At 47.7% G+C, this 27,207-nt stretch overlaps 2 long non-coding RNA genes across 2 annotated transcripts; both read left to right on the top strand.

Annotated features, from left to right (window-relative positions):
* Nucleotides 1-8,953: 8,953 nt before the first annotated feature.
* On the top strand, nt 8,954-10,352 carry LOC149524606 (uncharacterized). The gene is made up of 2 exons (XR_016349032.1): nt 8,954-9,568; nt 10,129-10,352. It is a non-coding gene; the product is annotated as an uncharacterized LOC149524606 (long non-coding RNA).
* Nucleotides 10,353-24,654: 14,302 nt separating this feature from the next.
* Nucleotides 24,655-25,904, top strand: LOC149524605 (uncharacterized). The gene is made up of 2 exons (XR_016349031.1): nt 24,655-25,120; nt 25,681-25,904. It is a non-coding gene; the product is annotated as an uncharacterized LOC149524605 (long non-coding RNA).
* The last annotated feature ends 1,303 nt before the right edge of the window (nt 25,905-27,207 follow it).

Raw genomic sequence — 27,207 nt, 5'->3', positions numbered from 1 at the left:
ACATCCTATGTCAGGATGGGTCCACAGTTGTTTCCGGCTCGTTGTTCCCTGCAAGACTGCATCTGGGAACAGGAGCAAAACTGAAGACAAGATGGAGGATGCCACATGGCACTTATATACCTCCTCTGGCATCTTCTCAACCTATCCATGCTGCTCTGCAGGTATCAGTCACATTCCTGAGGTGTGTATTGGCACCTAGAGATTCATTGTCCCCTTGCTAATGAGCATCGCCATTGTTTGAGCATTCCTTGTCCATTGTTCAGCCACAGACCGAGAATTTTCCAGCATCCACACAGAGTGTTTATAACTCCACATACAGATATTATACAATGACATGAATAGCAGATACAGAATCAGTAGAACAGAAGCTTTCGTGTGACACCTCACATGGCCCCCTTTGTATTCACTTTGGGGCAAATACCCCCTTATTGGGTGCAGCAGTGATCTGGCTGCTCCCCTTAAAATCCAGTAATGTGACATCCACACACAGAGGGTGTCTATTCTGCAGGTTCTCCAGGTGCTGAGGTGTGTAGACACACCCAACCTCCCTGTTGTCAGCACTCAAGGCCCTTAATTGCACCCTTCCAGAAAGTAGACCCTGAGCTGGAATGCTTGTCTGGCAGATGTGGGAAGGCATCCAGGTTGGGCTGCAACCTACCCCACCTACCTGCCCTCCCCACCTGCTGTGCAGCGGCATGGTTGCCAAGGTGCAGATACCTGAGTTTGAGCCTGGCTAATTCTCCATTGCTGTTCCCACAATTCCCAATTGCTGTATCCTCTGGCTGTTTCTGACAACTCACTTGCCCCCCTGCACTGGAAGCTACCTGAAGCCCTGGATAGTCCTGAAGCTTAGAGTGCTGCAAGCTGAAAAGCACACCAGGTAACTAATGAACCTGTCGTGGGCGAACTCCCAGGAGCATGGTTTTACCAGGTGCTCAGGGAAGAGCTGCCTCGGCGAGAATTAAAGAACACACCTCTCCCTCAGCCATCCTTGCGTGCTGCAAGAGGGTCAATTGGGGTGTCTCAGGAGCAGCAAAGCCAGACTGGAGATGCTATGAGCTCTGCCACACACGGTTCATCCCTGGCCCAACCTGAGCTGCCTTTTCTCACTTACTTCTCACTTTTGGCACTACAGGGACCCTAAGGGGCAAGGGGGTTGTTTGTGGGCCTCAGCTGGCATCTTCCATTCAAATTAAGCTAACCATTGGCCCCTGGCTCAGTTCTGTGTGACTGTGCCCCTACAACTCTTCTTTCAAGTCATTTGAATATGCTAAATGGCAATTTGCACCAGTGTAGCCACGGACACTGCAACCTGCTTGAGAAATAATAGTGAAAATTCTTCCTATGCAACAATGAGGTGGTAACACTACTGCTGTGTCCCACACAGATTTCCTCACTTTCTGGCTATTGCAGAAGCTCAGTGCAAGAGATACCTTTGTGCACACATGGATACGAGTACACACTAGGGATGTTAGTGTATAGTCGTTTAAACAATTAATTGGTAAACCTGGGCTTATTGGTTAATCCAAGTGACCACACACACATACTTCTTGCTGCCTCTGTAGCAGAGGCAGGAGCATGGGGTGGCAGGTCGGAGCCGGTCTGCACGGGGAGACGATTTTTAAACCAGGTTCTCTCGTGGACCGGCTCCACCTGCCACCCCATGTTGCTGCCTCTGTCCCTTTAGTTAAATGGCTATTTCTTTGTCCTAAAGTTTAGTGAGTTTAGTAAATGGGCCTAAGTAAAAAGATAGCTTTGATATTGTGTCAGTGTTAATGAGACTAACAGGATGTTGAAGGCTGAGGCCTTAATTGCTTGATTTACAATGTCTCTTTGTCTTGCCAATGCAGATGTTGACGCTGTGCCGCCTAACCTTGAAAGCCCTTGTAACATTGCTTATGTGTGTGAAAAGGGAATGAATGTGCTGAGATAAGGTGCAAAAGTTATTGCTCAGAACCAGATGGCCAAAGAGGGAGGTTGAGTGTAGGCGAAGACCAGAGTACAGACGACCCGGCGTCAAAAATGCATACCCATAATAAGGAGTGATTGGACTATTGGCAGAGTGGCACATTGATGAGCCTTCAAGACAATTGATTGCAGGATGAGCCTCCAAGAGATGTTTGGGAATGACTGACATCAATAAGATAACATTCCAGTCACAAGCTGACAGAGTGGAATCCATTGATTTCAACAGAGAAAGGATTATAAAAGCTTTGGAACTTTGGGTTCGTCTTGCCACCAACTCCAGAAAAGCATTGGATCGATTGATCGACAAAGGCCCTCTGTGTTCAATCTAGCTGGCCACTGGACTGATACAGAATCTGGACTGGTAACTATGACATCGTCTGGCGGGACTGTGTGTGTGTATGGTGTTTGTGTGTGAATTATTGAATAGCACATGCAACTGTTGTATTCTCAATAAATGCGGCGTACTGCCTTTTCCCCTCTGAAAGATCTCGTGTGCTTCGTTTAAGCAGATAACACCACTTCACCCAGGGCCTGGGGATTCCCTTCCCCTCCCCACCCACAACTTCTCACAGGGCCTGCAGATGCCCTCTCCTCTCCGGCACCACTCCTCTCAGGGCCTGAGGATTCCCTCCCACCCCCCTACTCCCACCCCACTTTCCCACCATCCCGTGCTCATGGGGCCTGATACTTGAGCAACACTAGGTAAATCTGTTAGTTACACATATACATTCGGACATATTACAACACATATTGTTTGCTTGTGCCTAGCTGACCTAGCAAGCCACATCACTCCCTATCAGAGACCTGTTTTCTTCATTATTTCCCACTCCCCTAAATTTTGTGTCATTTTCAAACGTTATCAGTAATGACTTTACGTTTTCTTCCAGCTCACCGATAAGAACGTTAAATAGTGTAGGGCCAAGAACAGCTCAGCAGAGATCCTTGTTTTCTGTGATAAAAAGAACATTCTCCAATTTAGAAAGACACACAAAAATCTGCATTTTTCCACAATGAAATGTTGAACTTTTGTTTCCCTAGCTACAATATACAGTAGACACTCGTTTATCTGTGTCTCCATTGTTCAGCTCTCTATATTCACCGAACCACTAGCTAGCTACGTGGGTCACAAAGTCAGTCATACCACTGTCAGCCTTGAGTGGTTGGTGGGACAGTTAATATGGAGAGAGAGCTCCCTTTTAGTTCAAGCTGGAGAGGCTCATGCACTAAGCTCCAGAGGTCTGAGAGTCAGTTCTGCTTGTCAGCGTTGTACATAAATGAGGTGCATAGGGAAAGGGACTCAGCTAAGGCTTTAGCTGTTGAATGTAGAACTTATTCTTGCCCCAGAAACCATGTTGAAGATCAGCGCATCTCAGCAGACAATGGACTGAAGTTCTTTAGGTTTCATGGAAGGAAAACCACAGCCAATTGCTCGACCCACAGGTCCCATGGACAGAAGTCCTTCTTAGCACAAAAATAAGGGGCAAGGAACTCAGCTGGTGCAAACTCAGTCAGTGGTGTTACACCAATATACACCAGCATCAGAACTGGGGCCAAATATTCTAAGACCATTTGTTGGTTTACTCCGGGCAAAAGCTCACTTCCTGAAGAGAATTCACTGACTCCTTTCCTGACAGTGTCAGTGAAGCAACCCACAATCAGACAGAGAGTAACACTAAAAGAGTAAACAGGGGGACACCCGTGTCAATGGGAGCAGGCTGAAGGACTTGTATTTCCCATGATGCAGTGTGCTTCTTAACCATGAGGACTATGCCTACAGCTTCGTCCAGACCCCCTTGCTGACAGCCTGGCTAGAGGAATGCCCGAGGGCAGCCCTAAAAGCCAGATTGTGGGCCTATTATCCACATGGTGAGCAACTAGTCAAACAAGATGCCCCAGAGAACTGCCCATTGATTAATGCATGAGCTGATCCATTCCTAACTACTCATGATATTCACTCGTCAACACCTTTTAATGTTGTTCTGACCCACTGGTTTGATCACTGCAAAGTACACAAAGCACATTGTTCATGGCCCACCTTATCTTTTCTTACATTGTTTTTTTTTTCTCCCATTGGAAATTGGAACCACTCCATCTGTCCTAGAAGTTTGTCTCAAGTAATTAGGCAAGCTGTCTCTCCTTATCCTTTGACTGGGTCAGCAGCATAATTTTGGCATGTGACAAACTAGTGTCTAGTACACCAAAAATTAAAAAAAGACATCAGCCTAAGGTCGAGTGAATTCAGAATGATTGTGACACACTGGAGAATTTGCCAAAGACAAGTTCAAAGAAAGGCACCGATAAGGGAAGAATCAAGCACAAATACAAAATGGGGAAGAGCTGCTTTGGCAGGAAAGGACCCGAGGTTTACAGTGGGCCCCAAACTGAATATTGGGCAACAATGGAGCGTTGTGAAAAAGGCAAATGCTGTACTGAGGTTATAGTAACAGGAGAGTTGGATATAAAATACAGGGAATTCTATTTGCTCTACTCCACACTGGAAAGGCTGCAATTCCAGTAAGGGGTCTGATTTCACCGAATAAATTTATGAAGATTGCCTATCTCCTAGAACTGGAAGGGACCTTGAAAGGTCATTGAGCCCAGTCCCCTGCCTTCACAGTAGGACCATGTATCATCCCTGATGAATTTTTGCCCCAAACTGCCTCCACAAGGATTGAACTCACAACTGTGGGTTTAGCAGGCCAATGCTCAAACCACTGAGCTATCCCTCCTCCCAGCACTCACAGTCTCAATGCTGATTGGCCGAGCAGGGGCCTATTGACAGGGAGGAAACTCAGGTTCTTTTACTCTCTTTTAAGACCTCACTTATAACTCATAACCAATCATGTGTTTGATCAATTGTGCTGGTCTCCTATAATCTTCTCTGCATGATTCCTAGTGCTCTCAGAGGCTACGTCTACTCTGGTAGCTTCTTACGCAATAACTCTTTTGCGGCAGAGTTCTTGTGCAAAAACTCTTCCACAAGAGCGCATCGACACTGGCATGGGCTTTTGCACAAGAGATGTGCTTTTGCGCAAGAGCATCCATGGACATGTAGACGCTCTCTTGCGCAAGAAAGCTCTGATGGCAATTTTAACCATAGGGGATTCTTGCGCAAGAAATACATGTTGCCTGTCTACACTGCCCTCTTCTGGAAGAGCTCGTGTACAAGAGGGCTTATTCCTTGTAGGGAGAGGACTAACTCTTCCGGAAGAAGCCCTGTTTACAACACTATACTGTAAATTTACTTCTGGAAGAACGCTCGTGCCGTGTAGACAGCCGGCAAGTTTTTGTGGAAGAATGGCTGTTCTTCCACAAGAAGCTGCCAGTGTAGATGTAGCCTAAGGTTCTAGTTCTTCTAGAACACGTGCTGAATAATGCCCATGAAGGATTGTTGCTCTGTCAGGCTTTTGGGAACTCTTCATTCTGATCAAAGAACAAAATTCAAGACATGACCCTCAATTTGAAAATCAGGTCTCTTGGGTCCTGTTCCCAATTCTGTCATGATGGGGGCTACGTCTAGACTGCAGGCTTTCTTCAAAAGAAGCCTTTCCAGAAGAGATCTTCCAGAAAAACTTATTTCGAAAGAGAGCGTCTACACAGCCAAAGTGCATTGAAAAATCAATCTGCTTTTTTGAAAGATAGCGTCCACATTGTTCGGATGCTATCTCACATTTAAGTTGCAATTACTATGGATGGAGTAGCCACTAGGGCACCTGTGCTTTTTCCTGGAGACCTCTTCTTTCAAAAAAACCCTCCAAAAACCTCTTCAACGTCCGCACGTGCCTTTTTCTTGGGTTCCTCCTTGGGGGGGGGGGGGGACAAGATGCCATTTGTTTAAGCCAGACAGCTCCAAAGCACTGCTACCCTCCCTCCCCAACCTCCAACCCAGGGCATCTACTGAAGGAAGGTCAAAGACGTGGCAGGAGACAGGCCCCTGCTCAAAGATTTTATTATCCTCATAAGTGAACCAGAAGCACCTCTGTAAGGTCACTCAGCAGCCGAATCAGGAACAGAACCCATTTTCTCTTGGATCCTAGTTACATGCCCTAGTCACAGGGCCATGCTGCCTTTCTGATAGGTGTACCTCCCCAGCTGGAGAAGGAAATATGTTACATCTGTAGTCCCTCACCCCACCCCACCCCACCCCACCCCACCCCACCTGCCCGTCCTCCCTCCCTCCCTCCCTATAAGAAGAGTATCTGAATCCTTCCAGAGGTATTCTGATTAGCCAGACCTCTGTGTGCTCTATGCTGGCTAGGACGAACTACAGGTCCCATGATGCAGTGGTGAGCTCCCTCTGGGCCTGGCTTGGGCTAGATGGGGAGAGGCTGCTGCAAGGGGTTGATAGCCTCCATTGGAGGGATAGGGAGCTGGAACAGAGAGCTGCTGCTTTCCTCAGCTCTGGGCCAAGGACGCGCAGTGACAGAGCCCATGGTTGAGATGTGGGGCTTGCTGAAGACATGTGAGGAGGGTTAAGCCTCCACTATGGCAGACAACGTGTCAGTCCTGCGCCCAAGTTTCTCCACATCTGGGCCCTGGCAGTGGAAGCTGGAGGCAAGCCTGAATTTGGCTTGCAGACCATTGAGGAAAAAGCAAGTCACGCCTGGGCTGTTGCTGTCCAATGCAATCCACATGCCTGCCAGCGAGTCCGGAGCAACCTAAGCTGGTCGCTGTCCCTCGTTGCCTCCTCGCGCCTTGTTTTCCCTGGACTGCTTCTGCCAGACTTACGAAGTGCTGGCCTGAGCACTGTTCACCCCCACAAGAGAGGGCCCGGTAGTGTGAGCTTCATGGACACCACAGCCGGGTGCATGCATGTGTATGGCCGAGAGTGTGGGTGAGGTTCATGTGCAGCTTGCTGTTGAAAGATGGAGTCCATCTGCCCCATGGCCGTGCCACCTAGTGACCTGATATAAGTAAAATATCTTTATCTACACTTAAAAAAATGAGTAGTGCTGTGGCACCTAAGGGCATTCTCTACATTAGGAAATTATTTCAAAGTAACTTATTTCAAAATAATACCTCCTGAAATAGCTATTTCGAAATAGCATGTCCACGCTACAAGGAAGCCTCAAAATGAGTCCGAAGCAGGCTCCCTTAATGTGGACATGCTATCTCGACTTAGAGCAAGAAAGCTCTGATGGCCATTTTAACCATAGGGGCTTCTTGCGCAAGAAATTCATGTTGCCTGTCTACACTGCCCTCTTGTGGAAGAGCTCTTGCTCAAGAGGGCTTATTCCTCGTGAGGAGAGGAATGACTCTTCTGGAATAAGCCCTGTTTTACAACGCTAGACTGTAAATTTACTAGCGCAAGAACGCTCGTGCAGTGTAAACAGATGGCAAGTTTTTGCACAAGATTGGCTGTTCTTGCACAAGAAGCTGCAGTGTAGACATAGCTCCCCTAGACAGCTTTCTTCTGCTGAAAGAAGATATGCAAATTCAGAGCTAATTTGCATATCTTCTTCCGATTGTGTTATTGGAAGAGGTTTTGTCAAAAAAGAAAGCAGTTTAAATGCGGTTCTTTCAGGAAAACACCCCTTTCTCGGAAGCACCCTTTTCCCTAAAAAAATGGGATATGCAGGGTTCTTTTGAAAAAGGGGTTTTTTTCCTAAAGAACCATGTCTAGACTGCTTTCTTTTTCAACAAAACCTCTTCCAATAACCCGATAGTAAGAAGATATGCAAATTAGCTCCAAATGTGCATATCTTCTTTCGGCAGAAGAAAGCAGTCTAGACTTAGCCGAGCGGAAATATCATATTGCCTCTGTTTAACTCTACTGTAAGCACACTGTGTGTGCACAAAAGGGCCAGTGTAGACAGCTCAGATTTCTTTTGTGCAAAAAACCCCCATCGTGAAAATGACGATCGGGGCTTTTTTGCGCAAAAGCGCGTCTAGATTGGCACGGATGCTTTTCTGCAAAAAGTGCTTTTGCAGAAAAGCGTCCGTGCCAATCTAGACGCTCTTTTCCGCAAATGCTTTTAACAGAAAACTTTTCCGCTAAAAGCATTTGTGGAAAATCAGGCCAGTCTAGACGTAGCCCATAAGTTTAGCAGGTGCCAAAGTATAAAGGATTTGTCTTGACCACAGTGTAAGAAAGTATTGATTAAATCAAGTTAGATTGGACTAAGCTTTGAGGGGAACGAAATGTGAATCCCCAGTGTAATTCAAGTAGGGAAATGACTATATGAAGATTTTATGTATGTTCAGGGCTGCAATCATTCATCCAGTTTTTTCTGCCTGTCAGAGAGGTGTACCTAAGAGGAAACAACTTCTAATTTGCACACGTACCATGTGTACATTTGGGTTCAGTGCCGGTTGGTGTGATGGTCATGGTGGATGGGTGATGAAGTTAGTGGGCCAGGAGATGGAAGTAAGGCCTAGTAACAAGAATTCAGAAAAGGGCAGTTCCTCTCTGCACTAGTGAGAAGATTGGAGGTGAATCTTTTAGCATTTGATTTAGTGGGTGTAATGTAGACCCATAAATCGAACACTGAGGGCAGCCCCTGCCAGCATCTGGTACCCCTGATGCTGCAAGGAATAAGGGAAGCTGACAGTAGTGTCCTCCTGTCGGCCTCCCTCTGGGTGGACGCTGCCACAGCCTGGCTTGAGGTAAACTGACTTCAGCTATGCATTTTGCATTTTGCATTTTGCATTTTGCATTGCTGGAGTTGTATACAAGCTGTCCTCACTATAAGTCCAAGATACATTCAAAAAAACTTGGACTTACAGAGAAAAACTTAAAGCAGGGGATATTTTCCTGCAGTTGGCTTCCATTTGCACAAGCTTTTTTTTGGCATGACTTAAGAGCGGGGAATGGGAGGACTTATAACGCATCAGTTCCTTCAAGTGTCAGTGACTTTAGTGTGGAACGGATGTATACCGGGACGACTTATAGTGGAGATGCCCTGTACCTTAAACCGACCTGCCTGGTCTAGTATAGATCAGGCCTGAGAGGAAGAAGCAGACAATCAGGGTGCTAGGTCTGAGGTAGGGATAGGAGGAAGGGGAAAATCCAGGAGAGAAAGGAACCAGGTGGGGCATCGGTGTGGTCTGAGGGGAATTAGGAATAGAAATGAGATTTAACACTGCACAGGGAAGACATTCTAACCAGAGGGCAGTGTTTGAAAGGGCTGGTATTTATAAAAGATTTTATTTCTATTGTGTTCTGTCCTTCACTTGTTTTATCAACTTTCACACCCCTTTCACACTAGTTGTCTAGTGGAGCCAACTGTTCCATCACAAGACCACTGGACTACGGCCAGCACTCCTCCTGTAGCCGCGCCGTCTGTATGGAGGAGAATTGTTAGCTCCTGTGCTTACGTATGAAACTCTGGGTGATTGTTCAGGGCAAGTGATGCATGGAGCTATTTACAAGGCCTTCTGGCTACAGAATGCATCTGGGGCACCTACAATCCCATGGGTCGATGCTTCTCAGTCCACAGAGCTCTATAAATACTGGGGCTCCCTGTCTCCTCCTCCATCTCACTCCTCTGCAGTGGCACCTCTTCTCTGCAGTGACACTGAGATCGCAGCTGAGCTCCCGATATGAAGGGCCTCTACCTGTTCCTTATTATGACCCTCCTTCTCTTCCATGCTGCTCCAGGTGAGAGATAAAGTAGCCTGTAGGGATTATTATTGCTTATGTTTCCTGTTGCAGTAGCACCAAGGGCAGTGGTAAGCGGATTCTCTCCAGTGCGCCCAACTGATTACCAGAGGTGCATACTTACAGCTGCTCCACTCTGAAGCATGTGACTCAGAGGAGCACAGAACAGGAGTGCGGGGAGACAACAGAGCAGGATAGATTTCCCTTAAAGAGACAGAACGTGGCTTCTCTCAGACACCCCCCTCCAGTTTGGGGCTGGGCTCCCGTAAGCACTAACCTGCCCGTAGAGATGAAGGAGAGTTGTCCAGGTGATGGCAGGCAGAGGAGGAACAGGCAAGTTGGGGATGACAAGGGAAGTGGAGGGGGACTAACTGGGTGCCCCCCTAGTCTGGAGCCCAGGAGCAACTGCCCCTCCACCCCACCTCACTGCACCACTGAAGTTCAGGCACCACACATTTAACAACATTGACCATGGAGGCAAGCAAGAGTCCCTAGTCCACTGATGATACTCTATTTGCAGTGCTGGCTATCCACCAATCATTGCTTTTTCTCTTGTGCAGGTGATGATACACCATCTTCTAGGTGTGGTAGCGGCGGATGGGGTCCTTGTCTGCCCATAGTCGACCTTTTATGTATAGTACATGTGACCGTTGGATGCAGCGGAGGATTTGGGTGCTGCCGAATTGGATAAATATTCTGTGCCGAAGTAATGCACAAGGGGACACCTCACAGCATGGAGAGAGAGTTTTGTCCCCCTTCTCTGAATAAAATATTTCACACTGCATTTTTAAATGACTGGAGTCTTCTTGGGGTGGTGTGTGGGGCGGGGGGAGCGTATGACAGGACAGAGTAATGTTCTCTTCCTTCTTCTTTGCTCAGAATCATTTCCTAGGCGTGGCCATAGAAGTGTCAAGACTGTTCCGCGCTCTGGCACAACAAATACAAAAGTGGAGGCCCACAAAAACACCCCAAAACCTTATCTCATAGGGTATGTCTACACTACAGCGCTAATTCGAACTAGCTCATTCGAATTAGCGCATCTAGACTTAAAAACTAGTTCGAATTAGCGTTTTGCTAATTCGAACTAGCGCGTCCACACTGATTGGACGCAGGGGCGCACTTAAGGGCAGCTGAAACCGGTTCTGGCAGGGCATCAGGTCAGTAGTTGCTTTGTGTGGCTGCTGTCTGAGGCTATCTGAGGCTCGTGCTTAAAGTGACCCCCCCTGGACAGCTTGTTCTCAGCTTTTCCGCTTGCTTGTCTACCTCGTCGAGGGACAGAAAAGCATTTTTCTCTGCGCCCGTCTGTGTCGGTGGTTCCCTTCGGGGACGCCGCTGCAGGTGGCAACATGGAGCCAGAGCTCGCCCTAGGCTTTCTGGTGCAGTTTGTGGACTTGCTGCTGCAAGCCTGCCAGCAATGGCTGGAGGCTGCCTGGCACCACCTGGTGCACGTCAGCCCCCTGCCTCTCCGCCTGGCCTCCCTGGGTGCGGTGGAGGAGCCGCAGCGGCGCCCGGATGCCGGCGTGCCCAGCCACATCTGGCGTCTGGACAGCAGCAGTGACTGGTGGGACCGCATCGTCCTGGAGCGCTTGGGAGACAGGAGTGGACCCAGAACTTCAGGATGAAGATGGACACCTTCCTGGAGCTCTTCAAGGTGCTTGCTCCTGCTCTGCGGCGATGGGACACTCGCATGAGGTCCGCCATCCCCCTCCAGAAACGTGTGTCCATCGCCCTCTGGAAGCTCTCCACGCTGAACTGCTACTGATCCATCGGGAACCAGTTCGGCGTGGGGAGATCTGTAGAGAATCAACAAATATAGTGCTTTGGCCACGTGACAGGGCATCCCAAGGACGAAACCAATCAAGAGTCCTGAGCCAACAATAACAACATCTGCCTGAGTCAACAACCTTCGAGAATTCTGTGTTTGGAACTGCGAAAAAGCAGTTTGTAAAAAAGCAGGATGTGGACTTCTGCGGAGTTTAGAGGGTATAATGATAGTTGTAATCTTGCAATAAAACACCAGGCCTCCCAGTACGTGAACCACAAGGGGTACTTCTCTGTGCTCCTGCAGGCCGTTTCTGACCACTGGGGCCAGTTCACGGACATTAATGTGGGCTGGTCCAGCAAGGCACACGACACCAGGGTGTACCGGAACTCCTCCGTGTGCCAGAGGCTGCAGGCCGGGACCTTCTTCCCTGACCGCCACATCAGGGTCGGGGACGTGGACATGCCCGTCTGCCTGGGGGGGATGCGGCCTACCATCTACAGCCCTGGCTCATGAAGCCCTACACTGGGCACCTCAACCCCTCCCACCAGGCCTTCAATGCGAGGCTGACCAGGGCCCAATGACCAGAAAGCCAAAGGGGTCAGAGAAGCAACACAAGGAGCTGGAGTCTGGCAATGCAACACAGTCTGCAGCTGAGTGTGGTGATCAGCTGGGACCAGCAAAGTGAGGGGAGAGGCTCTGGGCAGGGAGACACCACCAGCCAAGAGGCCCTGCAGGCCAGACTTGGAGAGGGATTGTAACTCCAGCTGGGAGAGGGGTCCTGCTACCTAGAGCCTGAAGGCATGTATTCACTGCCAGAGCAAGCGTGTCCCACCTGCAGCCCCCCCTGCAGCACAGCCAGGGCCAGAGAAAGAGCCCCGGGGCCTATAAAGAACAGACTGTGAACTGTCCTTACACTCTGCAGTCTGCTGTTTGTTATGTCCCCGTGCTACAGAGCAGGACTGCGTGTTCTCATTTAAACTTTCTTGTTTTTCCTTATTCTTTTCTTTTTAATCAGTTGCTGTTTAATAAATTGTATTTGCTTTGAACTGTATGTAATGATCACTGGGTCAAGAAAGCATCCAGTGTGAAGAGAACACCCCAGAGTGGGGACACCCTAGCCCCTGCCCCAAGTGACCCCAAGGTCGAGGATTAAGCCCCAGAAAACCTGGGCCCAGCCTTGCTGGGATTTTGAGGACTGGGCTACTCTAAGAGAGTGGAAGGGGAGCCCTAAGGTTCAAGGAGACCTTTGGGTAAAAAAAGTGGGAGCGGGGACTCAGATCATTTCACTGGTCGATTTCACCGGGGTGGTATATAAGCCAGGAAAGCTCTCCACAATAGCGGGACCATTCCCCCGCTTTCATTTAAGCGATGTCTGGACTACGTTTTATTTTCAAAAGAGGATATGCAAATTCTGTCAGTAGTCTGGACGGGGTTTTTTGGGGCGAAAAAAACCCTTTTTTGAAAAAACTGCTCTTCCTTAAAAAATGAGGTTTATGCGGTTTTTTCGAAAAAGGTTTTTTTTCCGGAAAAAACTGCAGCCAAACTACTTTCACTTTCAAAAGATCCTCTTTCAAAAGTGAGCTTGGAAGAAGATATGCAAATTCACGCAGAATTTGCATATCCTCTTTTGAAAAAAATGTAATTTAGACGTAATTGTAAAGTGCACTCTTCTAGGCAGTATTTCATTCCTTCTCCTGTAGCACTTTTAAGATGATCTGCTTTTTCATATACAAGTTAATACAATAGCTTGTCCAAGAGTGGCTGGGTCAGCAGTCGCCTCCATATAACTGGGTTCCCCTCTCCCCAGGCACGTAGGTGGGTGCCGAACAGTTAGAGGAATCTTTATCCTTCCTTTTCAGCAATTCCAATGCCAGAATGGATCTTTATGATCTTCTGGTCTGACCTCCTGTATAACAGGCTGGAGAACTTCCCCCAGAATAATTCCTAGGGCAGAATTTTCATAAAAGATCTTGATTCAGAGATTGGCTCAGACAGGAAATCCACCATGGCCCTTGGTAAATTGTTCCAGTGGCTAATCACTACATCCATTAAGAAAGTATGTTTTATTTCTTTGGGTCTCCTATCATTTCTCTTGTTACCAAGTGAATGCATGAGAAACCCAGATCCCTAAGAAGATCATGCAAGCTGATTTTCAAACCAACCTCTGATTCCCCTGCCTTTAATAAGCATGTGATTATTTGTGTTATAGAAGCTCCTGGGAACCCTAATCATAGACCAGGAGCAATGTTCCCTCTAATCCTTTCCATCCATGTGTGGATTACATTTTTATGTGCACCGAGGTATGGGTGAATGTGCACCACCAATGGAAACAAAATACCAGGTCGTGTGCACCCTGCTAATCATCTGGGCTGCATGTGAATCTTTCCTGAGCACAAGTGCATATCTTACAGGAAACACTGAGTAGGATCCCACTCACCTGAGCACTGTAAAGACACAGAAAACAAAGGCAGCCCTGTCCCAAAGAGCTTACAATCAGAGGGTACTTCTATACTTCTAGGAAATCAACACTGGGGCAATTGATCTTTCAGCATTCGATTTAGCGAGTCTCGTATAGACCCACTAAATCGAACACTAAGAGTGCCCTCATCTGCACCAGTACTCCTTACCGGTGCGAGGACTAAGGAGAGTTAACAGAAGCATTTCTGCCATCAACCTCCCACTGTGAGGACAGTGCCAAAGCTCAATTTAAGGTAGGTCAACTACAGCTACATTATTTAGAAAGCCGGAATTGCATACCTTAAGCCGACCTCTGGCTGTAGTGTAGACATGCCCTAAACATAAGACAAGAGATGAATACAGGCAAACAAGGTCTCTGTAGGTCTCATGGCAAAGGAGAGTTTTAAACAGGGCTTTATGCACTAAAGTTAGGTGCCTACATAACAGAAACCAAGATTTATACATATATAACAACAGAAGAAGTACTCGTCAAAGGTAGCACCTCATAGTATCATAGATCACTGAACATGGAAGGGACCTTTAGAGGGCCTTGAGTCCAGTCCCCTGTCCCCACAGCAGGACCAAGCACCATCTAGATCAGTGGTTCCCAAACTTTTCGGCATCACGCCCCCTTTTTGATTTTTTGAGAAACCCTCACGCCCCCTCCCCACCCTCAGCAACAAAACTTGTTGAGCAAAAAAAGAAAAAAGAATAGGAACTGACCAGGGCCGAGAAACAAAAATAGCAAGGGGATTGCCGGGGGATGGGGGGATGGGTTGCCTTCCACCCCCCTCCCTGGAATTCCTTCATGCCCCCCCAGGGGAGCACACCCCCCAGTTTGGGAACCCATGATCTAGGTCATCCCTGACAAATGTCTATCTAACCTGCTCTTAAATATCTCCAGTGATGGAGATTCCACAACCTCCCTGGGCAATTTATTCCAGTGTTTAACCACCCCGACAGGAAGTTTTTCCTAATGTCCAACCTAAACCTCCCTTGCTGCAGTTTAAGCCCATTGCTTCTTGTCCTGTCTTCAGAGGCCAAGGAGAACAATTTTTATCCCTCCTCCTTGTAACACTCTTTTAAATTCTTGAAAACTGCTCTCACGTCCCCTCTCAGGCTTCTCATTTCCAAACTAAACAAGCCCAGTTCTTTCAGTCTTCCCTCATAGCTCATGTTTTCTAGACCTTTAATCATTTTTGTTACTCTTCTCTGGACCTTCTCCAGTTACTCCATATCTTTCCTAAAATGTACACAATACTCCAGTTGAGACCTAATCTGCATAGAATACAGCAGCATGACAAATTCTCTTGTCTTGCTCACAACACTCTGTTCACGCAGACAGAATCACGTTAATGTGGCTGTGTTAATGAGGTTAATTAAGCAAGCTGGATGTGTCCTATACTTAGCTTTTGATGTGGAAATGCAGATGTTAAAGGCAGGAGAAATTGGCTTTGTAATATGCCCACCTGTTAACGACTTTGTTCAAACCCAGGGTGAAGGTGTCAAATCTGTAGATGAATTCCAGTTCTGCAGACTCTCTCTGTCACAGTTCCCACAGGTCAATTTACACTCTGAATCTTACCTGCAAGATCACGCTGAGCCAATCCTTTAGAATCTAAAATCTAAAGGTTTATTACTAAAAGAAAGAAAAGCATGAGAGTAAGGTTGTTAAAGGATAATACATTACAACCATCGAATCCCCCAGTTCTCAGTGCAGGCTCTTAGCAGAGATATTATAAACTGCTATCTTAAAAGTCTCTGGTGTACATCCTATGTCAGGATGGGTCCACAGTTGTTTCCGGCTCGTTGTTCCCTGCAAGACTGCATCTGGGAACAGGAGCAAAACTGAAGACAAGATGGAGGATGCCACATGGCACTTATATACCTCCTCTGGCATCTTCTCAACCTATCCATGCTGCTCTGCAGGTATCAGTCACATTCCTGAGGTGTGTATTGGCACCTAGAGATTCATTGTCCCCTTGCTAATTAGCATCGCCATTGTTTGAGCATTCCTTGTCCATTGTTCAGCCACAGACCGAGAATTTTCGAGCATCCACACAGAGTGTTTATAACTCCACATACAGATATTATACAATGACATGAATAGCAGATACAGAATCAGTAGAACAGAAGCTTTCGTGTGACACCTCACATGGCCCCCTTTGTATTCACTTTGGGGCAAATACCCCCTTATTGGGTGCAGCAGTGATCTGGCTGCTCCCCTTAAAATCCAGTAATGTGACATCCACACACAGAGGGTGTCTATTCTGCAGGTTCTCCAGGTGCTGAGGTGTGTAGACACACCCAACCTCCCTGTTGTCAGCACTCAAGGCCCTTAATTGCACCCTTCCAGAAAGTAGACCCTGAGCTGGAATGCTTGTCTGGCAGATGTGGGAAGGCATCCAGGTTGGGCTGCAACCTACCCCACCTACCTGCCCTCCCCACCTGCTGTGCAGCGGCATGGTTGCCAAGGTGCAGATACCTGAGTTTGAGCCTGGCTAATTCTCCATTGCTGTTCCCACAATTCCCAATTGCTGTATCCTCTGGCTGTTTCTGACAACTCACTTGCCCCCCTGCACTGGAAGTTACCTGAAGCCCTGGATAGTCCTGAAGCTTAGAGTGCTGCAAGCTGAAAAGCACACCAGGTAACTAATGAACCTGTCGTGGGCGAACTCCCAGGAGCATGGTTTTACCAGGTGCTCAGGGAAGAGCTGCCTCGGCGAGAATTAAAGAACACACCTCTCCCTCAGCCATCCTTGCGTGCCGCAAGAGGGTCAATTGGGGTGTCTCAGGAGCAGCAAAGCCAGACTGGAGATGCTATGAGCTCTGCCACACACGGTTCATCCCTGGCCCAACCTGAGCTGCCTTTTCTCACTTACTTCTCACTTTTGGCACTACAGGGACCCTAAGGGGCAAGGGGGTTGTTTGTGGGCCTCAGCTGGCATCTTCCATTCAAATTAAGCTAACCATTGGCCCCTGGCTCAGTTCTGTGTGACTGTGCCCCTACAACTCTTCTTTCAAGTCATTTGAATATGCTAAATGGCAATTTGCACCAGTGTAGCCACGGACACTGCAACCTGCTTGAGAAATAATAGTGAAAATTCTTCCTATGCAACAATGAGGTGGTAACACTACTGCTGTGTCCCACACAGATTTCCTCACTTTCTGGCTATTGCAGAAGCTCAGTGCAAGAGATACCTTTGTGCACACATGGATACGAGTACACACTAGGGATGTTAGTGTATAGTCGTTTAAACAATTAATTGGTAAACCTGGGCTTATTGGTTAATCCAAGTGACCACACACACATACTTCTTGCTGCCTCTGTAGCAGAGGCAGGAGCATGGGGTGGCAGGTCGGAGCCGGTCTGCACGGGGAGACGATTTTTAAACCAGGTTCTCTCGTGGACCGGCTCCACCTGCCACCCCATGTTGCTGCCTCTGTCCCTTTAGTTAAATGGCTATTTCTTTGTCCTAAAGTTTAGTGAGTTTAGTAAATGGGCCTAAGTAAAAAGATAGCTTTGATATTGTGTCAGTGTTAATGAGACTAACAGGATGTTGAAGGCTGAGGCCTTAATTGCTTGATTTACAATGTCTCTTTGTCTTGCCAATGCAGATGTTGACGCTGTGCCGCCTAACCTTGAAAGCCCTTGTAACATTGCTTATGTGTGTGAAAAGGGAATGAATGTGCTGAGATAAGGTGCAAAAGTTATTGCTCAGAACCAGATGGCCAAAGAGGGAGGTTGAGTGTAGGCGAAGACCAGAGTACAGACGACCCGGCGTCAAAAATGCATACCCATAATAAGGAGTGATTGGACTATTGGCAGAGTGGCACATTGATGAGCCTTCAAGACAATTGATTGCAGGATGAGCCTCCAAGAGATGTTTGGGAATGACTGACATCAATAAGATAACATTCCAGTCACAAGCTGACAGAGTGGAATCCATTGATTTCAACAGAGAAAGGATTATAAAAGCTTTGGAACTTTGGGTTCGTCTTGCCACCAACTCCAGAAAAGCATTGGATCGATTGATCGACAAAGGCCCTCTGTGTTCAATCTAGCTGGCCACTGGACTGATACAGAATCTGGACTGGTAACTATGACATCGTCTGGCGGGACTGTGTGTGTGTATGGTGTTTGTGTGTGAATTATTGAATAGCACATGCAACTGTTGTATTCTCAATAAATGCGGCGTACTGCCTTTTCCCCTCTGAAAGATCTCGTGTGCTTCGTTTAAGCAGATAACACCACTTCACCCAGGGCCTGGGGATTCCCTTCCCCTCCCCACCCACAACTTCTCACAGGGCCTGCAGATGCCCTCTCCTCTCCGGCACCACTCCTCTCAGGGCCTGAGGATTCCCTCCCACCCCCCTACTCCCACCCCACTTTCCCACCATCCCGCGCTCATGGGGCCTGATACCTGAGCAACACTAGGTAAATCTGTTAGTTACACATATACATTCGGACATATTACAACACATATTGTTTGCTTGTGCCTAGCTGACCTAGCAAGCCACATCACTCCCTATCAGAGACCTGTTTTCTTCATTATTTCCCACTCCCCTAAATTTTGTGTCATTTTCAAACGTTATCAGTAATGACTTTACGTTTTCTTCCAGCTCACCGATAAGAACGTTAAATAGTGTAGGGCCAAGAACAGCTCAGCAGAGATCCTTGTTTTCTGTGATAAAAAGAACATTCTCCAATTTAGAAAGACACACAAAAATCTGCATTTTTCCACAATGAAATGTTGAACTTTTGTTTCCCTAGCTACAATATACAGTAGACACTCGTTTATCTGTGTCTCCATTGTTCAGCTCTCTATATTCACCGAACCACTAGCTAGCTACGTGGGTCACAAAGTCAGTCATACCACTGTCAGCCTTGAGTGGTTGGTGGGACAGTTAATATGGAGAGAGAGCTCCCTTTTAGTTCAAGCTGGAGAGGCTCATGCACTAAGCTCCAGAGGTCTGAGAGTCAGTTCTGCTTGTCAGCGTTGTACATAAATGAGGTGCATAGGGAAAGGGACTCAGCTAAGGCTTTAGCTGTTGAATGTAGAACTTATTCTTGCCCCAGAAACCATGTTGAAGATCAGCGCATCTCAGCAGACAATGGACTGAAGTTCTTTAGGTTTCATGGAAGGAAAACCACAGCCAATTGCTCGACCCACAGGTCCCATGGACAGAAGTCCTTCTTAGCACAAAAATAAGGGGCAAGGAACTCAGCTGGTGCAAACTCAGTCAGTGGTGTTACACCAATATACACCAGCATCAGAACTGGGGCCAAATATTCTAAGACCATTTGTTGGTTTACTCCGGGCAAAAGCTCACTTCCTGAAGAGAATTCACTGACTCCTTTCCTGACAGTGTCAGTGAAGCAACCCACAATCAGACAGAGAGTAACACTAAAAGAGTAAACAGGGGGACACCCGTGTCAATGGGAGCAGGCTGAAGGACTTGTATTTCCCATGATGCAGTGTGCTTCTTAACCATGAGGACTATGCCTACAGCTTCGTCCAGACCCCCTTGCTGACAGCCTGGCTAGAGGAATGCCCGAGGGCAGCCCTAAAAGCCAGATTGTGGGCCTATTATCCACATGGTGAGCAACTAGTCAAACAAGATGCCCCAGAGAACTGCCCATTGATTAATGCATGAGCTGATCCATTCCTAACTACTCATGATATTCACTCGTCAACACCTTTTAATGTTGTTCTGACCCACTGGTTTGATCACTGCAAAGTACACAAAGCACATTGTTCATGGCCCACCTTATCTTTTCTTACATTGTTTTTTTTTTCTCCCATTGGAAATTGGAACCACTCCATCTGTCCTAGAAGTTTGTCTCAAGTAATTAGGCAAGCTGTCTCTCCTTATCCTTTGACTGGGTCAGCAGCATAATTTTGGCATGTGACAAACTAGTGTCTAGTACACCAAAAATTAAAAAAAGACATCAGCCTAAGGTCGAGTGAATTCAGAATGATTGTGACACACTGGAGAATTTGCCAAAGACAAGTTCAAAGAAAGGCACCGATAAGGGAAGAATCAAGCACAAATACAAAATGGGGAAGAGCTGCTTTGGCAGGAAAGGACCCGAGGTTTACAGTGGGCCCCAAACTGAATATTGGGCAACAATGGAGCGTTGTGAAAAAGGCAAATGCTGTACTGAGGTTATAGTAACAGGAGAGTTGGATATAAAATACAGGGAATTCTATTTGCTCTACTCCACACTGGAAAGGCTGCAATTCCAGTAAGGGGTCTGATTTCACCGAATAAATTTATGAAGATTGCCTATCTCCTAGAACTGGAAGGGACCTTGAAAGGTCATTGAGCCCAGTCCCCTGCCTTCACAGCAGGACCACGTATCATCCCTGATGAATTTTTGCCCCAAACTGCCTCCACAAGGATTGAACTCACAGCTGTGGGTTTAGCAGGCCAATGCTCAAACCACTGAGCTATCCCTCCTCCCAGCACTCACAGTCTCAATGCTGATTGGCCGAGCAGGGGCCTATTGACAGGGAGGAAACTCAGGTTCTTTTACTCTCTTTTAAGACCTCACTTATAACTCATAACCAATCATGTGTTTGATCAATTGTGCTGGTCTCCTATAATCTTCTCTGCATGATTCCTAGTGCTCTCAGAGGCTACGTCTACTCTGGTAGCTTCTTACGCAATAACTCTTTTGCGGCAGAGTTCTTGTGCAAAAACTCTTCCACAAGAGCGCATCGACACTGGCATGGGCTTTTGCACAAGAGATGTGCTTTTGCGCAAGAGCATCCATGGACATGTAGACGCTCTCTTGCGCAAGAAAGCTCTGATGGCAATTTTAACCATAGGGGATTCTTGCGCAAGAAATACATGTTGCCTGTCTACACTGCCCTCTTCTGGAAGAGCTCGTGTACAAGAGGGCTTATTCCTTGTAGGGAGAGGACTAACTCTTCCGGAAGAAGCCCTGTTTACAACACTATACTGTAAATTTACTTCTGGAAGAACGCTCGTGCCGTGTAGACAGCCGGCAAGTTTTTGTGGAAGAATGGCTGTTCTTCCACAAGAAGCTGCCAGTGTAGATGTAGCCTAAGGTTCTAGTTCTTCTAGAACACGTGCTGAATAATGCCCATGAAGGATTGTTGCTCTGTCAGGCTTTTGGGAACTCTTCATTCTGATCAAAGAACAAAATTCAAGACATGACCCTCAATTTGAAAATCAGGTCTCTTGGGTCCTGTTCCCAATTCTGTCATGATGGGGGCTACGTCTAGACTGCAGGCTTTCTTCAAAAGAAGCCTTTCCAGAAGAGATCTTCCAGAAAAACTTATTTCGAAAGAGAGCGTCTACACAGCCAAAGTGCATTGAAAAATCAATCTGCTTTTTTGAAAGATAGCGTCCACATTGTTCGGATGCTATCTCACATTTAAGTTGCAATTACTATGGATGGAGTAGCCACTAGGGCACCTGTGCTTTTTCCTGGAGACCTCTTCTTTCAAAAAAACCCTCCAAAAACCTCTTCAACGTCCGCACGTGCCTTTTTCTTGGGTTCCTCCTTGGGGGGGGGGGACAAGATGCCATTTGTTTAAGCCAGACAGCTCCAAAGCACTGCTACCCTCCCTCCCCAACCTCCAACCCAGGGCATCTACTGAAGGAAGGTCAAAGACGTGGCAGGAGACAGGCCCCTGCTCAAAGATTTTATTATCCTCATAAGTGAACCAGAAGCACCTCTGTAAGGTCACTCAGCAGCCGAATCAGGAACAGAACCCATTTTCTCTTGGATCCTAGTTACATGCCCTAGTCACAGGGCCATGCTGCCTTTCTGATAGGTGTACCTCCCCAGCTGGAGAAGGAAATATGTTACATCTGTAGTCCCTCACCCCACCCCACCCCACCCCACCCCACCCCACCTGCCCGTCCTCCCTCCCTCCCTATAAGAAGAGTATCTGAATCCTTCCAGAGGTATTCTGATTAGCCAGACCTCTGTGTGCTCTATGCTGGCTAGGACGAACTACAGGTCCCATGATGCAGTGGTGAGCTCCCTCTGGGCCTGGCTTGGGCTAGATGGGGAGAGGCTGCTGCAAGGGGTTGATAGCCTCCATTGGAGGGATAGGGAGCTGGAACAGAGAGCTGCTGCTTTCCTCAGCTCTGGGCCAAGGACGCGCAGTGACAGAGCCCATGGTTGAGATGTGGGGCTTGCTGAAGACATGTGAGGAGGGTTAAGCCTCCACTATGGCAGACAACGTGTCAGTCCTGCGCCCAAGTTTCTCCACATCTGGGCCCTGGCAGTGGAAGCTGGAGGCAAGCCTGAATTTGGCTTGCAGACCATTGAGGAAAAAGCAAGTCACGCCTGGGCTGTTGCTGTCCAATGCAATCCACATGCCTGCCAGCGAGTCCGGAGCAACCTAAGCTGGTCGCTGTCCCTCGTTGCCTCCTCGCGCCTTGTTTTCCCTGGACTGCTTCTGCCAGACTTACGAAGTGCTGGCCTGAGCACTGTTCACCCCCACAAGAGAGGGCCCGGTAGTGTGAGCTTCATGGACACCACAGCCGGGTGCATGCATGTGTATGGCCGAGAGTGTGGGTGAGGTTCATGTGCAGCTTGCTGTTGAAAGATGGAGTCCATCTGCCCCATGGCCGTGCCACCTAGTGACCTGATATAAGTAAAATATCTTTATCTACACTTAAAAAAATGAGTAGTGCTGTGGCACCTAAGGGCATTCTCTACATTAGGAAATTATTTCAAAGTAACTTATTTCAAAATAATACCTCCTGAAATAGCTATTTCGAAATAGCATGTCCACGCTACAAGGAAGCCTCAAAATGAGTCCGAAGCAGGCTCCCTTAATGTGGACATGCTATCTCGACTTAGAGCAAGAAAGCTCTGATGGCCATTTTAACCATAGGGGCTTCTTGCGCAAGAAATTCATGTTGCCTGTCTACACTGCCCTCTTGTGGAAGAGCTCTTGCTCAAGAGGGCTTATTCCTCGTGAGGAGAGGAATGACTCTTCTGGAATAAGCCCTGTTTTACAACGCTAGACTGTAAATTTACTAGCGCAAGAACGCTCGTGCAGTGTAAACAGATGGCAAGTTTTTGCACAAGATTGGCTGTTCTTGCACAAGAAGCTGCAGTGTAGACATAGCTCCCCTAGACAGCTTTCTTCTGCTGAAAGAAGATATGCAAATTCAGAGCTAATTTGCATATCTTCTTCCGATTGTGTTATTGGAAGAGGTTTTGTCAAAAAAGAAAGCAGTTTAAATGCGGTTCTTTCAGGAAAACACCCCTTTCTCGGAAGCACCCTTTTCCCTAAAAAAATGGGATATGCAGGGTTCTTTTGAAAAAGGGGTTTTTTTCCTAAAGAACCATGTCTAGACTGCTTTCTTTTTCAACAAAACCTCTTCCAATAACCCGATAGTAAGAAGATATGCAAATTAGCTCCAAATGTGCATATCTTCTTTCGGCAGAAGAAAGCAGTCTAGACTTAGCCGAGCGGAAATATCATATTGCCTCTGTTTAACTCTACTGTAAGCACACTGTGTGTGCACAAAAGGGCCAGTGTAGACAGCTCAGATTTCTTTTGTGCAAAAAACCCCCATCGTGAAAATGACGATCGGGGCTTTTTTGCGCAAAAGCGCGTCTAGATTGGCACGGATGCTTTTCTGCAAAAAGTGCTTTTGCAGAAAAGCGTCCGTGCCAATCTAGACGCTCTTTTCCGCAAATGCTTTTAACAGAAAACTTTTCCGCTAAAAGCATTTGTGGAAAATCATGCCAGTCTAGACGTAGCCCATAAGTTTAGCAGGTGCCAAAGTATAAAGGATTTGTCTTGACCACAGTGTAAGAAAGTATTGATTAAATCAAGTTAGATTGGACTAAGCTTTGAGGGGAACGAAATGTGAATCCCCAGTGTAATTCAAGTAGGGAAATGACTATATGAAGATTTTATGTATGTTCAGGGCTGCAATCATTCATCCAGTTTTTTCTGCCTGTCAGAGAGGTGTACCTAAGAGGAAACAACTTCTAATTTGCACACGTACCATGTGTACATTTGGGTTCAGTGCCGGTTGGTGTGATGGTCATGGTGGATGGGTGATGAAGTTAGTGGGCCAGGAGATGGAAGTAAGGCCTAGTAACAAGAATTCAGAAAAGGGCAGTTCCTCTCTGCACTAGTGAGAAGATTGGAGGTGAATCTTTTAGCATTTGATTTAGTGGGTGTAATGTAGACCCATAAATCGAACACTGAGGGCAGCCCCTGCCAGCATCTGGTACCCCTGATGCTGCAAGGAATAAGGGAAGCTGACAGTAGTGTCCTCCTGTCGGCCTCCCTCTGGGTGGACGCTGCCACAGCCTGGCTTGAGGTAAACTGACTTCAGCTATGCATTTTGCATTTTGCATTTTGCATTTTGCATTGCTGGAGTTGTATACAAGCTGTCCTCACTATAAGTCCAAGATACATTCAAAAAAACTTGGACTTACAGAGAAAAACTTAAAGCAGGGGATATTTTCCTGCAGTTGGCTTCCATTTGCACAAGCTTTTTTTTTGGCATGACTTAAGAGCGGGGAATGGGAGGACTTATAACGCATCAGTTCCTTCAAGTGTCAGTGACTTTAGTGTGGAACGGATGTATACCGGGACGACTTATAGTGGGGATGCCCTGTACCTTAAACCGACCTGCCTGGTCTAGTATAGATCAGGCCTGAGAGGAAGAAGCAGACAATCAGGGTGCTAGGTCTGAGGTAGGGATAGGAGGAAGGGGAAAATCCAGGAGAGAAAGGAACCAGGTGGGGCATCGGTGTGGTCTGAGGGGAATTAGGAATAGAAATGAGTTTTAACACTGCACAGGGAAGACATTCTAACCAGAGGGCAGTGTTTGAAAGGTCTGGTATTTATAAAAGATTTTATTTCTATTGTGTTCTGTCCTTCACTTGTTTTATCAACTTTCACACCCCTTTCACACTAGTTGTCTAGTGGAGCCAACTGTTCCATCACAAGACCACTGGACTACGGCCAGCACTCCTCCTGTAGCCGCGCCGTCTGTATGGAGGAGAATTGTTAGCTCCTGTGCTTACGTATGAAACTCTGGGTGATTGTTCAGGGCAAGTGATGCATGGAGCTATTTACAAGGCCTTCTGGCTACAGAATGCATCTGGGGCACCTACAATCCCATGGGTCGATGCTTCTCAGTCCACAGAGCTCTATAAATACTGGGGCTCCCTGTCTCCTCCTCCATCTCACTCCTCTGCAGTGGCACCTCTTCTCTGCAGTGACACTGAGATCGCAGCTGAGCTCCCGATATGAAGGGCCTCTACCTGTTCCTTATTATGACCCTCCTTCTCTTCCATGCTGCTCCAGGTGAGAGATAAAGTAGCCTGTAGGGATTATTATTGCTTATGTTTCCTGTTGCAGTAGCACCAAGGGCAGTGGTAAGCGGATTCTCTCCAGTGTGCCCAACTGATTACCAGAGGTGCATACTTACAGCTGCTCCACTCTGGAGCATGTGACTCAGAGGAGCACAGAACAGGAGTGCGGGGAGACAACAGAGCAGGATAGATTTGCCTTAAAGAGACAGAACGTGGCTTCTCTCAGACACCCCCCTCCAGTTTGGGGCTGGGCTCCCGTAAGCACTAACCTGCCGGTAGAGATGGAGGAGAGTTGTCCAGGTGATGGCAGGCAGAGGAGGAACAGGCAAGTTGGGGATGACAAGGGAAGTGGAGGGGGACTAACTGGGTGCCCCCCTAGTCTGGAGCCCAGGAGCAACTGCCCCTCCACCCCACCTCACTGCACCACTGAAGTTCAGGCACCACACATTTAACAACATTGACCATGGAGGCAAGCAAGAGTCCCTAGTCCACTGATGATACTCCATTTGCAGTGCTGGCTATCCACAAATGATTGCTTTTTCTCTTGTGCAGGTCATGGTGTACCACCTCCTAGGTGTGGTAGCGGCGGATGGGGTCCTTGTCTGCCCATAGTCGACCTTTTATGTATAGTACATGTGACCGTTGGATGCAGAGGAGGATTTGGGTGCTGCCGAATTTGATAAATATTCTGTGCCGAAGTAATGCACAAGGGGACACCTCACAGCATGGAGAGAGAGTTTTGTCCCCCTTCTCTGAATAAAATATTTCACACTGCATTTTTAAATGACTGGAGTCTTCTTGGGGTGGTGTGTGGGGCGGGGGGAGCGTATGACGGGACAGAGTAATGTTCTCTTCCTTCTTCTTTGCTCAGAATCATTTCCTAGGCGTGACCATAGAAGTGTCAAGAATGTTCCGCGCTCTGGCACAACAAATACAAAAGTGGAGGCCCACAAAAACACCCCAAAACCTTATCTCATAGGGTATGTCTACACTACAGCGCTAATTCGAACTAGCTCATTCGAATTAGCGCATCTAGACTTAAAAACTAGTTCGAATTAGCGTTTTGCTAATTCGAACTAGCGCGTCCACACTGATTGGACGCAGGGGCGCACTTAAGGGCAGCTGAAACCGGTTCTGGCAGGGCATCAGGTCAGTAGTTGCTTTGTGTGGCTGCTGTCTGAGGCTATCTGAGGCTCGTGCTTAAAGGGACCCCCCTGGACAGCTTGTTCTCAGCTTTTCCGCTTGCTTGTCTACCTCGCCGAGGGACTGCAAAGCATTTTTCTCTGCGCCCGTCTGTGTCGGTGGTTCCCTTCGGGGACGCCGCTGCAGGTGGCAACATGGAGCCAGAGCTCGCCCTAGGCTTTCTGGTGCAGTTTGTGGACTTGCTGCTGCAAGCCTGCCAGCAATGGCTGGAGGCTGCCTGGCACCACCTGGTGCACGTCAGCCTCCTGCCTCTCCGCCTGGCCTCCCTGGGGGCCGTGGAGGAGCCGCAGCGGCGCCCGGATGCCGGCGTGCCCCACCGCATCTGGCGTCTGGACAGCAGCAGTGACTGGTGGGACCGCATCGTCCTGGAGCGCTTGGGAGACAGGAGTGGACCCAGAACTTCAGGATGAAGATGGACACCTTCCTGGAGCTCTGCAAGTGGCTTGCTCCTGCTCTGCGGCGATGGGACACTCGCATGAGGCCCGCCATCCCCCTCCAGAAACGTGTGTCCATCGCCCTCTGGAAGCTCTCCACGCTGGACTGCTACTGATCCATCGGGAACCAGTTCGGCGTGGGGAGATCTGTAGAGAATCAACAAATATAGTGCTTTGGCCACGTGACAGGGCATCCCAAGGACGAAACCAATCAAGAGTCCTGAGCCAACAATAACAACATCTGCCCGAGTCAACAACCTTCGAGAATTCTGTGTTTGGAACTGCGAAAAAGCAGTTTGTAAAAAAGCAGGATGTGGACTTCTGGGGAGTTTAGAGGGTATAAAGATAGTTGTAATCTTGCAATAAAACACCAGGCCTCCCAGTACGTGAACCACAAGGGGTACTTCTCTGTGCTTCTGCAGGCCGTTTCTGACCACTGGGG

This window comes from Pelodiscus sinensis, chromosome 3, assembly GCF_052426305.1.
Source record: "Pelodiscus sinensis isolate ZL-2025 chromosome 3, ASM5242630v1, whole genome shotgun sequence".
Classification (NCBI taxonomy): Eukaryota; Metazoa; Chordata; order Testudines; family Trionychidae; genus Pelodiscus; species Pelodiscus sinensis.
Note: the sequence above shows the minus strand (reverse complement) of the source record. Positions and strands in the feature narration are given on the sequence as shown.